This window comes from Pan troglodytes, chromosome 17, assembly GCF_028858775.2.
Source record: "Pan troglodytes isolate AG18354 chromosome 17, NHGRI_mPanTro3-v2.0_pri, whole genome shotgun sequence".
NCBI classification, from domain to species: Eukaryota; Metazoa; Chordata; class Mammalia; order Primates; family Hominidae; genus Pan; species Pan troglodytes.
Window position 1 is genome coordinate 66609474 of NC_072415.2, and position 14476 is coordinate 66623949.

Genomic DNA, 14476 nt, shown 5'->3' on the forward strand with positions numbered 1-14476 from the left:
GTGGAGGATGGTTATTCTAGGCAGGCAGTTGTGGTGCAAAGAAGGGCCTAGCAGGTTTGTGGGACAGTGAGGAGACAAACCTGACTAGAGTTGAGTTGGAGACTAGCAAATAAGATTGGCAGAGTGGCCTAGGGAGGGGGATAAGGAACCAGATTACAGAGATCCGTGACATCCAGACAGAGGACCTGAGGTTTGATGGAATAGGATATGGTGTTTTCAGATACTGGGCAATGGAGTGAGGTTGGTTTGACAATGTGGAGTGGAGGTTGCCACTGGTAGAGGAGAGGCTAGGTGCCGGGTAGAAGTAGGTATGGAGTGACGATGCGATCTAAGGAAGGGGGAAGAGAAACGAAGAGAGACACCCCTCTACTCTATGATCCTTGTAGTCAGTAGGCCCCAGATGGCAACTCAGCCTTCCCTATTTCTGTAGTGCTAAATGGCGGTGGTGGTCTGATGTCAGCAAAGAAATACCCCCACCCTTCCTACAGACAGACACCTCAGTGTCATCCAGGACAGAACTAAACAGCCACACATCACTTAACGATGGGAATATTTTCTGATAAATGCATCCTCAGGCAATTTCACAGTTGTAAGGACTTCAGAGTGTACTTACACAAACCTAGACTGTGTCGCCTACCACATACCTAGGCTATAGAGTGTAGCCTATTGCTCCTAGGCTACAAGCCTGTACAGCGTGCTACTGTGCTGAATACTGTAAGCAACTGTCACACAATAGTAAGTATCTGTGTGTCTAAACATATCCAAACATGGAAAAGCTACAGTAAAAATACAGTATTATAATCTATGGGACCACTCTGCCATATATGTAGTCTCTTATTGACAATTTCATTGTGCGGTGCATGTCTGTACTTGTAAAACAAAAAGGGGTCGGGATAGCTAAGGATTTGGTTAGACGATCAGTAGGTGATCCATTTGTATTTTATTTTATTTAGAGATGGGGTCACACTCTATCACCCAGACTGATCTTAGCACACTGCAGTCTTGAACTCCTGGGGTCAAGTGATCCTCCCACCTAAGCCTCCCAAGTAACTGGGACTGCAGGCACACATCACCACACCCCATTCTTTTTATTTTTCTTCTTCTTTGTAGACTTGGTGTTTCACTTTGTTTCCTAGGCTGGTCTTAAACTTCTGGCCTCAAGCCATCCTCCCTCATCGGCCTGCTAAAGTGCTGGGATTACAAGCATGAGTCACTGTGCTTGGCCGGATAACTGTTTTTGGATGTTAGTTAGATGCATGGAGAATACTAGCAGAGTTGAGAAGGCATAGGTTCAAACCCCAGCTCCGCCACTTACTAGTGTGCATCATTGGGAGCATTACTTCACCTCTCTGCATTGCAGTTCACTCATTCACAAAATGGTGGAAATCAAGACCTCCTCCAAGGAAGAGTGTGAACTTTGCATGAGAAAAGGTGAACGAACCAAGCACCTCATAGGTGGCACTCAACACATTTTAGGTTCCCTTCTCTGGTGCCCATTGCTGTGTTTTGGTGGTCCAGCATCCATTCCTGTCTACACACTGTCCTTGTGCTTTACTGCGTCTGGCTCCACCGCCAGCTCTAGGGCTGCTGTGTAACCTAAGCAATCAGCACACTACATTCTCCTGGCTCAAGGTTAAGTACATGACCCAATTCAAACCCAGGAAAATTAGGCCCAAGATTTTTTTTTGTTCAAACTGTTGGAAGAAAATAGGCTACTTTTGCAGCAGGCAGGAATCTGGAATGCCATTGGCCTGAAGGCACTGTCAGTCATCACACCACCACATTCAATTCAAGAATGAAGCTATCAGGGAGGCGAACAGAATGGAAAGATGCAAAAATCCGTTTATTAATGACACACTGGATACAGCTATCCCTGTAGGCAGAACTGCCCCTGGACTTCTATAATGCAGCCAATAAATTCCTTTTTTAAAGTAAGCTTCAGTTGGGTTTTCTGGCACTTGCAACTCAATGAGCCTTAACTGATATATCTTCTTTCCCATCCACTGCCTTAGATCACTGCAATTTAAGTTCTCCATGGAAAAAGACAAGGAGTTTTTCTGTATCCTCCGTCTTCCCAGCAATAGAGCAACACATAGAACAGCTTGCCAGATTGCTCTGACTTACCTTCTCAAATGAGCACCTCTAGATCACACTGGAAGCAAGTCCACCTAGAGTCAAAAATAACCACCTGCTTTTCTCTTTATCATGTTGGAAGGGGTAGGCATATTTCTCATGCTTTTCTCATCACGTTTCTTTGTTGCCTCTCTCCCCCACTGGTTTCCCCATCAGGGAAGGTCCCCATATGGACAGACTGATTCTAGCATCATCCTTTCCCTTTGCAGTCTTTTCGTACTGCCATCTATGGCCTCAGTTGCAACTGCCATACGTTTCCTCTCCTCCTCCATATTTCAGGGCCGGAAGACGCTTGTTAAACATTTGCTCCCAACACCTACCAGTGGATCTTCTTTTATTAAGGAGGGAGCTCTGTGTGGTGGTGAGATGGTTTAAGTCAACCTTGAATTTATAAATAGCTAACACTCCAATTGGTTGTGAGCCTGGCAGAACGGGTAACATATGCGTGCCCCCATTTGAGTGGGCCCAGCTTATGTTATGTTGAGCAATTTTTTTTCTAGAAAGGAATAAAAATTAAATTATGACAAAATGCCTTAATTCCCTATTATTCATCTCAGGTTCCAATTTTTAATCAGACACTCCATTACTTTAATCCAAATCCCCATGATTTGAAGACAAATAGCAATTCTCCATTGAAAGGAGCTGCAAAACACACGTGTATGCCCTAAAATTTGTTACAATATATTAAAATTGTAGTTTGGGTTTGTGTTTCCCCTAAAACCCTGAAATAAAAACAAAATGGCAACACATAAAGCAAAATGAGCCCTCAAGAACTGAAAAAATTTTAATCAAATTTATTTTCCCTTTACCTTCTTTAAAAATATTACAAATCCTTTTCAAAGTCCAGCCAAGCTTACTCTAATCTCTGATAATTAGGAACACAGACTGAACAAATAAGATTCACCAATCCACCTCACCTTATCTGTTAATTTTAACCTCCTCTCACACTCACACACACACACACACACACAAAATGTATAACTCCTAGAAGTAACCAAATTGACTGACATTGGGTTTGTTTGCTTGTTTGTTTGTTGAGACACGGTCTCGCTCTGTCACCCAGGCTGAAATACAGTTGCGTGATCTCGGCTCACTGCAACCTCTGCCTCCCAGGTTGAAGCAATTCTCATGCCCCAGCCTCTGAGTAGCTGGGACTACAGGCAAGCGCCATCCCGCCCAGATGATTTTTTTTGTATTTTTAGTAGAGATGGGGTTTCGCCATGTTGGCCAGGCTGGTCTCCAACTCCTGACCTCAAGTGATCCACACGGCCTTGGCCTCCCAAAGTGTGACTGATATTGTTTCCCTGCCTCTCTCCACTCTCAGCCCTTTCAGATCACAAGGAAGCAATAGCATGAGAGAAACAAAGAAAGAATGAAGGCTCTGTGGACACGGGCCTGGATAACTTGCTGAGTCTCCAAGCTGAAAAATTGATTCCCGGACAGGTGACCTAGCTGAACGGAATATTGATAAACTCAAAGAATATACAAACAGACCTAAAGGAAGCCACCAGCAAGCCAAAAGCTTCTATGCCAACAGGAGGGAAATTCACCACTGAAAAGAGAAATTTCCTCTCTTTAATTTCTTTTAACAATTGCTCTACCTCATACTCGCAGAACCCTTTATACTTATCAAAGTGCTTTTATAACTACCTGAAAGTTAGCTATTCCTGTGATCATGAAATGCTCAATGCCTGGAGTACCCAGAGAGTTAGTGGCTATGCTGAGCCAAGTGCCTGACTGCACAAGACAGTTCCAGTGGATGCTGTCCATGATCCTGCTGTCCCTATAAAACATCAGCATTCTTTGCAGGGATTCTGTCTTGGGTGGTGTGCTCCAGACATTCAAATATCTCTCTTTCACAACAATCCTCAAATTTGATGAGAATGACAAAATGGAGGAACAGCTCCTAGAGAGAACACTGGCTCCGGAGTCAGGGCACCCAGGTCAGTCACGGTGGTGCAGGGCTGGTGAGCATCCCCACCTTCTCTTTGCTTTTCTTTGCTCAACCTTAAAATCAGGATTCTACTCTCTCTTCACTAATCTCATTAGAATGAACTGAGGACAAAGGACACAACGTCAGGAAGCATTCCTAAGGCCATTCTTTGATGATTATTACATTTATGGTTTAGCACCTGAAGATTCAAACCAAAGTACAGTCATTATATGCAAGAGCATAAAAATAAAGTTCAAACATAGGTTCACAGTATTACCACTAGTGAAAAAAAAAACCCGTGGGTCCTTCAGTTATCAAGACAAAACCATATTTTTGGTTCATACATTTAAATGCTAAAATCTATCAATGTTCCAGCAGAGGACATATCACCTAATTATTCTTAATCGGACTTATGTTTACTTCTGTTCTCATTACTAATCATTTGCTTAATTAAGGTTCTTACCTCAGAGGTTCTCAGCACAAATGCAAAATTTGTGAAATTGAGATAGATTCAGGAGCTATAATCACTCTTCAATGTATATGGCCAAGTAAAAGACCAAGTAATGAAACAGATCCTCAAACAATTAGGCTTAAATGTAGTCATATGTTTTTAAAAAGTCGTATGTGCTGGGATGCAAATTGTGTGTATGCCGGGTTGTAAACTTTAGGGATATCCATTCTTTGACCATAGAAAAAAATTTTAAAAATTAAGATATCAAATCGAAGCTACTTTAAATTCATTTGAGAAATAGGCTATACATAAATGCATAGAATATACATAATATATCAAAACTAATTCCCTCCTAGACTTGCCTATTTCTGTCAGTTCTTTATTTACAACTCTTTCTGACTCTGCAATCTGCTTATCTCTCCCTCGGCCCCCATCTCCAGGTTTTTGTGCCTTCACCTCTGTGGGTGTGCCATGGTGCCTAATAGCATGGATTCTGGAAACAAATTGCATGAATTCGGATTTCAGTTCTATTACGGTGTAACCTTGATCAAGTTACATAACCTTTCCTAGTCTCCATTTCTTGATCATCAGTTGGAGACAACAGCAGTATCTATCCTATAGGATCTTTGCAAACGAATGTTGTGTGCATTACAGTACCTGATACAGAGAAGGGATCCACAAACTACGATTGTGGTGGTTCATATTTGGACTCCTCCCTGGCCTTTGTCTCTTCAGTCTGTCTCTTCCAATCCCTATGGGGCATTTTTGCCAGACTCTCCCCCTTAAAAAATCGATGTGTGTTTTGTTTTGTTTGGTTTGGTGTTTGTTTGTTTGTTTGTTTGTTTGTTTTGAGATGGAGTCTCACTCTGTTGCCCAGGCTGGAGTGCAGTGGTGTGATCTCAGCTCACTGGAACTTCCTCCCCCTGAGGTTCAAGCAATTCTCCTGCCTCAGCCTTCTGAGTAGATGGGATTACAGGCACCCGCCACCACACCCAGCTAATCTTTGTATTTTTAGTAGAGATGAGGTTTCACCATGTTGGCCAGGCTGGTCTCGAACTCCTGACCTCAAATGATCTGCCCTCCTTGGCCTCCCAAAGTGCCGGTATTACAGGCGCGAGCCACATGTGCAGCCCAAAATCCATGTTTCTGAACCCACTGAGCAGTTGGCAGCAGAGACAAGAGTGCACATGGACCATCTCATCTCCCCAGAGACATAGGCAATGAATCATCAAGGACCTCAAGCTGCCAAAGAACAGTGAAGCCTTGGCGGTCAAGGAAGAGCTGACCCCAGCCCTCTCAACCCCACGCTCACCTCTGCCCTGTGCTTTCCTGGCCCCAGCTCAGGTCCTTGGACCAGGGCTAACCCTCTTAATTGGCTTCCCAGCAATCGGCCTAGCCTGTCACACCACTGTATTAACTTGTTCTTAATAGAAACAAGCCCCTAAATAGTCATTTTAGAATTGGATTAGAAAACATGGGCCACTCTAATCAGAACTCTAAACCCAGGGCATATTACAACCCCTTCCTGCAGGGGATTTCTTTTATTTAACTCTATCTATGCTTCTAAAATAAGCCATTTCTCCCGAAAGACAGTATCATAGATCAAAAGAGCCAAATGCATGCTACAGATCTCTGGCCTTCTGTTTTTAGAGATGAGGTGACTTGTGCTACAATAAGTTCGTGATTCTCTTGCAGTCATGGTAACTGGGCCAGTTTATTAGTCCGTTTTCACACTGCTGATGAAGACATACCCAAGACTGGTTAATGGACTCACCATTCCACGTGGCTGGAGGTTAATGAACTCAAATAGTTAATGGACTCACAGAGGTTAACGGACTCACCGTTCCACATTGCTGGGGAAGCCTCACAATCATGGTGGAAGGTGAAAGGCACATCTTACATGGTGACAGGCAAGAGAGAGAATGACTATGAAGTGAAAGGGGTTTCCCCTTATAAAACCATCAGATCTCATGAGACTACCACGAGAACAGTATGGGGGAAACTGCCCCTGTGATTCAATTATCTCCCACCAGTTCCCTCCCACAACATGTGAAAATTATGGGAGCTACAATTCAAGATGAGATTTGGGTGGGGACATGGCCAAACCGTATCAGCCAGGAAAAGTCCATCTTGATTGTCGTACACACATAAACAGGTATTTTCCATGTTGGTTAAGCCCAGGAAGGGGTGTCTTATATGAAATTTTGCATTGCTTTTATTTTATTTTATTTAGAGACAAGATCTTGCCCTTTTGCCCGGCTGGAGTGCAGTAAAATGATCATAGAGCACTGTAGCGTCGACCTCCCAGGCTCAGGCATCACCTCAGCCTCCCAAGCAGCTGGGACCCCAGGCACATATCACCATGCCTGGCTAATTTTTTTTTCTTTTTTTTTTTTCTTTTTTTTAGAGATTTAGAGATAAGGTCTCCCTATGTTGCCCAGGCTGGTCTTAAACTCCTGGGCTCAAGTGATTCTCCCACCTCCGCTTCCCAAAGTGCTAGGATTACAGGCATGAACCACCACACCTGGCCTCATTACTTTTATAGAACAGTAATTATAGACTGAAGTTCCATGTGTATCTCTTAGTCCTCTCTTCTGTTTTGTTGTTGTTTTTAAATAGGCTTACAGGGTCTAGCAAAGATTCCAAAGATATACCCACTGGTTATTGTAGTATTTTTTCTATCATTGCTATTTTTTTATTCTTAAAGTTATAAGAATTATTTTGCCTTATAAATATATATATATATATATTGACACAGAAAGATATTGACACTATAGTGCTGAATGGTTTACAAAATAATTCATAGTTTTATCTCATATTCATTTGTTTTTGCATATTACAAAATCTAGGAGATTAGTAATCAGAATTTCAACAGTAGTTATTTCTAGGAGGGTAAAGATTACTGGGCTTTTTTTCTTTTCTTCTAATAAGTTTACATTTGTTCAATTAGCTATATAATTAAATACATTTACTTATATTTTAAACTTTCAGTAAACATAAAAAGAATATTTCTAAAGCATGTTTATACCACTCGTTAATCTTGTTAATCTTCTATGTATTTATTTTTTTAATTGACAAAGAAAAAATTGTAAATATTTATGGTCTACAACATGATGTTTTGATATATGTATACATTGCATGATGATTAAATCAAGTTAATTAACATATCCATCACCTCACATACGTATCACTTTTTGTAATGAGAACATTTAAAATCTACTCTCTGGGCAATTTTCAAGTATACAATACATTAATCTCTTTTTGAAGTCAGTTTGGAAGTATGAGTTTCACCAACCACACAGAAGACCTCTGGAAGCCCAGTGATGTTAAAGTTAATAAAACCCTGTCGCTGAGAACAACACCTTATTTCAAGTTCCTTAAAATGGAACTTGGTAATGCATTTGTCTGACTTAATTACTTCATGCTTTCTGCCTGTAGGCAGTTACCTGCAATTCTTTTCTCTGAAGAAGCAAAATATTTTCTAACTATAATTGGCAGTGATTACTCACTCACCCTGCAAGCTTTGGCCTCCCCTACTCTCTGCTGCTGCACTTGGCCCCAGCAGAATTGATCACTCTCCTGTAGCCCTGGCTTCAAAACTCTAGTGACATATTTGACACAACTTGCCTGTTTGTCTTTCCCCATGTAAAAGTAGCCCCTTGGGCTGGGCACAGTGGCTTTCGCCTGTAATCCCAGCACTTTGGGAGACCAAGATGGGTGGATCACCTGAGGTCAGGAGTTCAAGACCAGCCTGGCCAACATGGTGAAACCCCGTCTCTACCAAAAATACAAAAAGTAGCCAGACGTGGTGGCACACACCTGTGATCCCAGCTACTCAGGAGGCCAAGGCAGGAGAATCACTTGAACCCAAGAGCGGAGGTTGCAGTGAGCTGAGATCATGCCACTGCACTCCAGCCTGGGCAACAGAGAGAGACAGTGTCTTAAAATAAATAAATAAATAAATAAATAAATAAGAAAAATAAAAATAAAAATAAGCCCCTTGAGGGCAAGACCTGGTCCCTTGGGTGGACTCTCTTTGCATCCTCCCATCCAAAAGAATGTGTGGCCATGGCATGGGCTCCATATCTGTTGGCTAAATGAATGACCTGGATTAATGAATCATTCCAGCAGACCTTTCTCAACCACCCAGAGCAACCCTAGGTACAGGTGAGTGGCATTTAAGGGCAGGGAGGCTTAGACTCAAAGGATTAGAATCAAAAATGATTAAAATTGATCTTCAAAATCCCCAAATCTCCCATGAAGTTTAGTAAACATGAGTTTGTGAATAAAACCCAAGTTTATAATACAAGGGTATAAATTTATAAGCTATATAATAACATAGACTATATGATAGGAAACATATGAAAATATAGTTCCCCAGCATATGTAAGAGAGAACGCAGACCATGCATGGTTTGACTTGTGAAAGTGTAATCTGACTCTACTGCTTGAATCCCTGTGCCCTTTTAGCACATTGAGCCAGCTTCTATTACGGCACATGTCACACCATTTTATAACTGTTTGTCTACAGGTCTGTCACCCCCATGTGATTTAGTGAAAGAACCTCGTTTTCCTTTTTGTCCTCAAGAGTTTAGCACAGTGCCTACCACAGCTTAATAACAAAACCTAAAGTTTATTGAGTGCTTAATGTGTGTCAGACACTGTACTACGTGTTTCTATGTCCTTTATCTCATGCTGTACTTCAACAAGCCCAAGAGGATTATTATCTTAATTTTACAGAGATTTTAATTAACTTGCTTAAGGCAACCCACGTAATCTAGGAAAAGCCAAGATTCAAACACAAGTTTCATTGAATATCCAAATCCCATTCATGACCATTGTACTATTCTGTCTCTCCATTATAAAGAATTTGATTTAATGCACATTTAATGAGCATTTACTGATTCATAATTACTTAACAGAGAAGCTAGGAGTGGGGACATAGCTAGGAAAATTAATAACAAAGGTGATCAATTTGACTAGAGTAAGAAGACATTATTAAGTCCAATCATAAATAGGAATAATGGCAGAAAATATAACTCAGTGAGAAGACAGACAACTTTAAAAAACTGATTGCTCACAATCCTTCAGTAACACATCCACTACTTGAAGTGGGTATTGTTTATATAGGAACAGCAGTTATTGTATGAAAAGCACAAAGTTAAATATATAAAAATTACTAAGGTATATTGGGAGTGGCTGAGTGGTAATAAGCACATTTGTTGTCACACCATCATAGGAAAATGGTAGGTAGCATCAATCAAGATAGAGAAGAAAGGATCAAGAAATGTTATTAACGCATTTCATTTTCAGGCAGGGAAGGACCCAGCCAGGAATTGGAAGTCAGAACCCTAGGGCCCTTTCTGCTTTGAACAAAGCTAGCTCTATGACCTTGGGCACATCTCTGAAGCTCAGGTTACCCATCTGTGAAGTCGGGATAAATTAAAAGGTGCAGGGATTTTTGTTGACAGCCATATGCTTCCTTTCTCATGTGCATCTCAAATGGTCCTATCACAGGAAGCATGGTCCACATCAGAGCACGGTGGAAGGCCGCCGAGCTCCCATGGCCACAGCTCATCTGCATGAAATAGATGCAGGTGTAATTGAGTTTCCTTGGAACAGAGCATTGGCTAGCTGGCTGGCTGGCACGCTTGCTATGATGACTCAGATGCAAAGCATGGTGTGTTGCATGGGCGAGCCAAGGTGAGGACCCTTTAAAACAAGCGTTTATAGGCTGCATGTGCATTTTCCCCATTTGTTAATATTAATTTATATATTATATATAAATTATATAAAATATATATATTACATATATATACACACACACACACACATAATACCCCTCAGTGCTCTGGCGTAAGCAAAATTTGCAGCTTCATGTATTTCATGCTTTGTGCTTGGGTGAATTTGCTAAACATAGAAAATGTTCAAAAATAACTTCTGGATCCACTTGAAAGACACTAGAGGTTTGTACTTGGACAGCCAGGACAGTGACTAGAATACAGAAACCTGCTAAGGGAATCAGGTTGAGGAGCAGCCGCAAGAGGGAAGAAAATCGTCAATTCTGGGGTCAGACCAAGGCTGGAAAGCCAGTGTATGGGTGTCTCTTTGTTTCTGTCCTTCTCCCACCTGCAGCCTCTGTATTCGGTATTTGACTACTAGACTCCTTCTCAGCATGGCAGGAAGGAGGAAAAGAAAGAAATTGAAAACCACATTGATCAGTGTTGCTTCTCGTCGGCAGTTGTGAGAAAACATTTTAGAGGAAAAAAAGAAGCTGAAAGCTGTAAATATGTAAGGATTTGCAGATGGTTGAAGAATTTCATTACCTATGCTGTGTTCTTGACCCTATCAGCCCAATCTTGCAGAACAGTAACAGAGACATCAAGATTCATGTCCTCCAACATAAGTGGAATTTGCTAGATGTGTGTTGGTTTAATGCCACTTCTTTAAGGCAGCCTATAAGACAGTTCTGGAAAATGGCAGGTATTTGAAAACATATGAACAGTCTAGAATGTTTGTGGATCCGAGGCACAATGGAGTGAAATTATTTAAACTAGGAATTCTACAGATGTTCTCCTGGCTGGTAACTAGACTCAATTCCAGGTCTGTGGATTTGTCAATCATTCATCTATTCTGCCCCATTATTTTTTATCAAGCAAGGACATTGTGCCAGGCAGCATGCTGGTGCCACACCATGCTTTCTGTACCCATCTAGTCAGAGTCATACCTCACCCACTAGAGAAGAGCAGAGCAGCATGAAATGATGAGTCTTCCTCTAAATGCAAGCAGGGGCAGGTGACTCTGTTTGCCAAAGCCAAAACGTAAGACAAGAAAACTGGATGCCAGCATCTGGGATTCAAAAGGGCGTCTGGATTAGTGGAATGAGCGCTAACCTGAGAACAGCTCTTCACCACCAATTCACTGTAGCTTTGAGTAAGTTAGCTCACTTTTCTGCCTTAGCTTCTTCATGTGTAAAATCAGAAGGTTCCTTTTACATATTTCATTTTTACTGAATATTTACCTAGCGTGTACTAAGAACAAAGTTCTGTGTTAGTTGGTGGCAGAGATTCTAGAAAATGTATGTGAAAGCACTCAGAAGAGTATACAAAGGAACTATCATTATTGTTAACTATTTTGACAGTTAATGTTTCCAGAATGTTCTATGGAATCTGAAGACATTAGGAATAGACTACAGGAAATGGCAGGGAGAAACGTATTACCTGATCAGAGAATTGGGAAAAAACATGGGGAATTTTACTGGTGATGAGCACAGAGGACATGCTGGATAAGTTGTCTCAGTTCAGACACACAGATCAAAGAAAGGGAGAAGAAGATAAAGTTCAGAGACTGGTAAAGGGAAGAAAAAGAGAACCTCAGTTCTCTTTCAACAAAAGAGCTTCAGGCAGTTCAACATGGCCCTGCAATTTCATAAAACCTGCTTAGAGCTGTGGAACTTGAGTTATCAAATAGTCCAACGCCTTACTTACTAGGTGAGGAAACTGAGGACCAGAAAGAGGAAGTGCTGCCCCAGGGGATAAGTGGCAGAGCCCAGCCTAGGAGTCAATCACATTTCCTGACTCACAGGCATCTTCTCCCTAGCCTGCAATAAAAGCTTTTGGAGAGTTGATTATCATTCTATTATACATTGCTGAGCTAGGATCATTGCCTAACCCAAGGAGGCAGTTATCTTTAAGTTTAAGAGAGAAGAAATTCTAAAAACTATAAGCACATGAGCACAGCCACACAAATCATACAGGAGAGGACTAAAGAAAATTTGAAATCATTGAGGCCTCTAAAAAAACCACTCAGATGAAAAACAGGAGGTTAATAGGAAGCTTTTTGGCAGCAGGAAAGAAAAACTGGTATTCTTTCTGCTTATATGTCACTGTTGCAATTAAAAAAAAAAACATTAAGATGATGCTAAAAGGCTGGAATTTGGATTTTCTAATCATCCATCAATTATTCACAATGCACCTTGAGTAAATTCTGGTAACAAAAATAGAAACTGGAGAAAGAGGGAAGATGCTCAAATGCTCCAAGGTAAACTGAAAGACAACTCCAATACCATTGTGAAAATGAGGTGATGGCATGCCAGCCTTGGTAATCACTCTCCCGCCCTCCTGCCTGCTGGCCTGATTAGTAGAAAGAGGGCAGACCCTTGCCCTCTTCTTTGAGCATCCCAGGAAGGGCTGTCAGGTCCACAGGGTTCTCCTGTGAGAGGGAGCTCAGGGCATGGGCCCTCATGTCCACATCCCATCTCTGCCATTTCAGCTGCGTGACTTTAGGCAAATGTCCCTGGTTTGATCAACTGTGGAATGAGGGTAATAAATGTTCCTGCCTCATACACTTATGATGAGGATTTTTTCAGTTAATATGCACGAGACACTTAGAATAGGGCATGGCACACAGAAAGTTAACTGGCCGGGCGCAGTGGTTCACACCTGTAATCCCAGCACTTTGGGAGGCAAATTATGAGGTCAGGAGTTTGAGACCAGCCTGGCCAACATGGTGAAACCCCGTCTCTACTAAATATACAAAAATTAGCCGGGCATGATGGTACGTACCTGTAATCCCAGCTACTCCAGAGGCTGAGGCAGGAGAATCACTTGAACCCAGGAGGCAGAGGTTGCAGTGAGCCAAGATTGCGCCACTGCACTGTAGCCTGGGTGACAGAGCGAGACTCCTTCTCAAAAAAAAAAAAAAAAAAAAAAAAAAAGAAGTTAACCAATGGTAGCTATGATTATTGGCTATTGCCCAGTTCTTAGCATTTCCTCTCCACAAAATAACCAGTTACACTTCTGAAATCGGACTTTAATTATATTACACAATAAGGATATGTCCCTAGCTAAATTGTACTTAGCAGTGAAATTGATCGTAGACAATGAATTACAGGATTTTCTACATAAAACTATCTACAGTATTTATGGGTTGAATTGTGAGTCCCGATTTCTCTCAGCAAAAAGGAGTGGCTCATCTCACGCCATTCCTCCCAGCATGCATGGCTCGTCCTCCCCCTGCAGTCACTCAGCCGGCTGCTGGGGATGTCTTCGTCATTAAGGCTCTGTGCTCTGGGAGGAACTAACACAAAACTCAATTCCCGATCACCAGGACCAATTGCCTTTCCTGTAAATGCTTACAGCCTCACACTTGCTGCTTTCTACTGCTATACCCTCTTCTCATGCTGCTGCTGTAGCCACCCAACAACCTTCTCAGAAAACAGTAGATTATTTCCAAGGCTCTCAATCCCGCTGGCTCGTCCCAGGGAAGAGAAGCTTGGAGGGAGAGAGGTTTCATAGATTCCCCCTAGACTGCAAGGTTTTGTGAGATGGGTAAGAGTACGGACCCACTCCACATAATGCCCCGGGCAGAATCCCAGGGAGAAAAGGCTTTGTGGTGCACCTGGGGACACAGGGACCAACAGGACCAGCCTGGGAGCCCCAGCTCCTGAGACCCCCAGACCTGGGCTCAGAGGGAAAATCTAGTGAAACTGCCTCAACTCGAGGGACCGGGAGGACAAAGCTGGGAAGGCCTTTCCCTATGTGTTTATACCGCATTCCAGCCACCTTGGACTCCAATGTCTGGGATCATTTGTCCGTGTTGAGTACAGGGTCCTAGGATTCAGCAAGAAAGGAACAATCCTTGCCCTCCTGGAGCTTACAATCTAGTCTGGGGTAGAGACGAGTGAGCAGACAATTACAGTAAGTCCTAAGGGTGGCGGAGACTAAAGGACTCAGGGAAGTCTCTCAGAAGGAGATGGTTGCTAAGCTGAAATTGAAAACAATAAACGGAGTTTCTGTTCATCTCTTGCATAGCCCCTCCCCCTTGCATGATATTTGGGCAGAAAAGAGTTGGCAGGGGACAGTACCGCCAAGAGGAAATTTTGCCATGGGAAGGGGGCCTGCGGACATTCCCCTATCCCTTCACTGTTCAATTGCTTTTCCTTCCCCTCCTAAAAGCTAA

The 14476-nt window shown here is 42.3% G+C and overlaps 1 long non-coding RNA gene across 1 annotated transcript in view; it reads right to left on the reverse strand.

The window, feature by feature from the left end:
• The window catches only part of LOC129137850 (uncharacterized), a 76804-nt gene extending 63614 nt beyond the window's left edge, over positions 1–13190 (reverse strand). Inside the window, exon 1 of the long non-coding RNA XR_008540696.2 lies at positions 13081–13190. This is a non-coding gene — a long non-coding RNA (uncharacterized LOC129137850). The remainder of the gene's footprint in view (positions 1–13080) is intronic.
• Positions 13191–14476: the final 1286 nt, after the last annotated feature.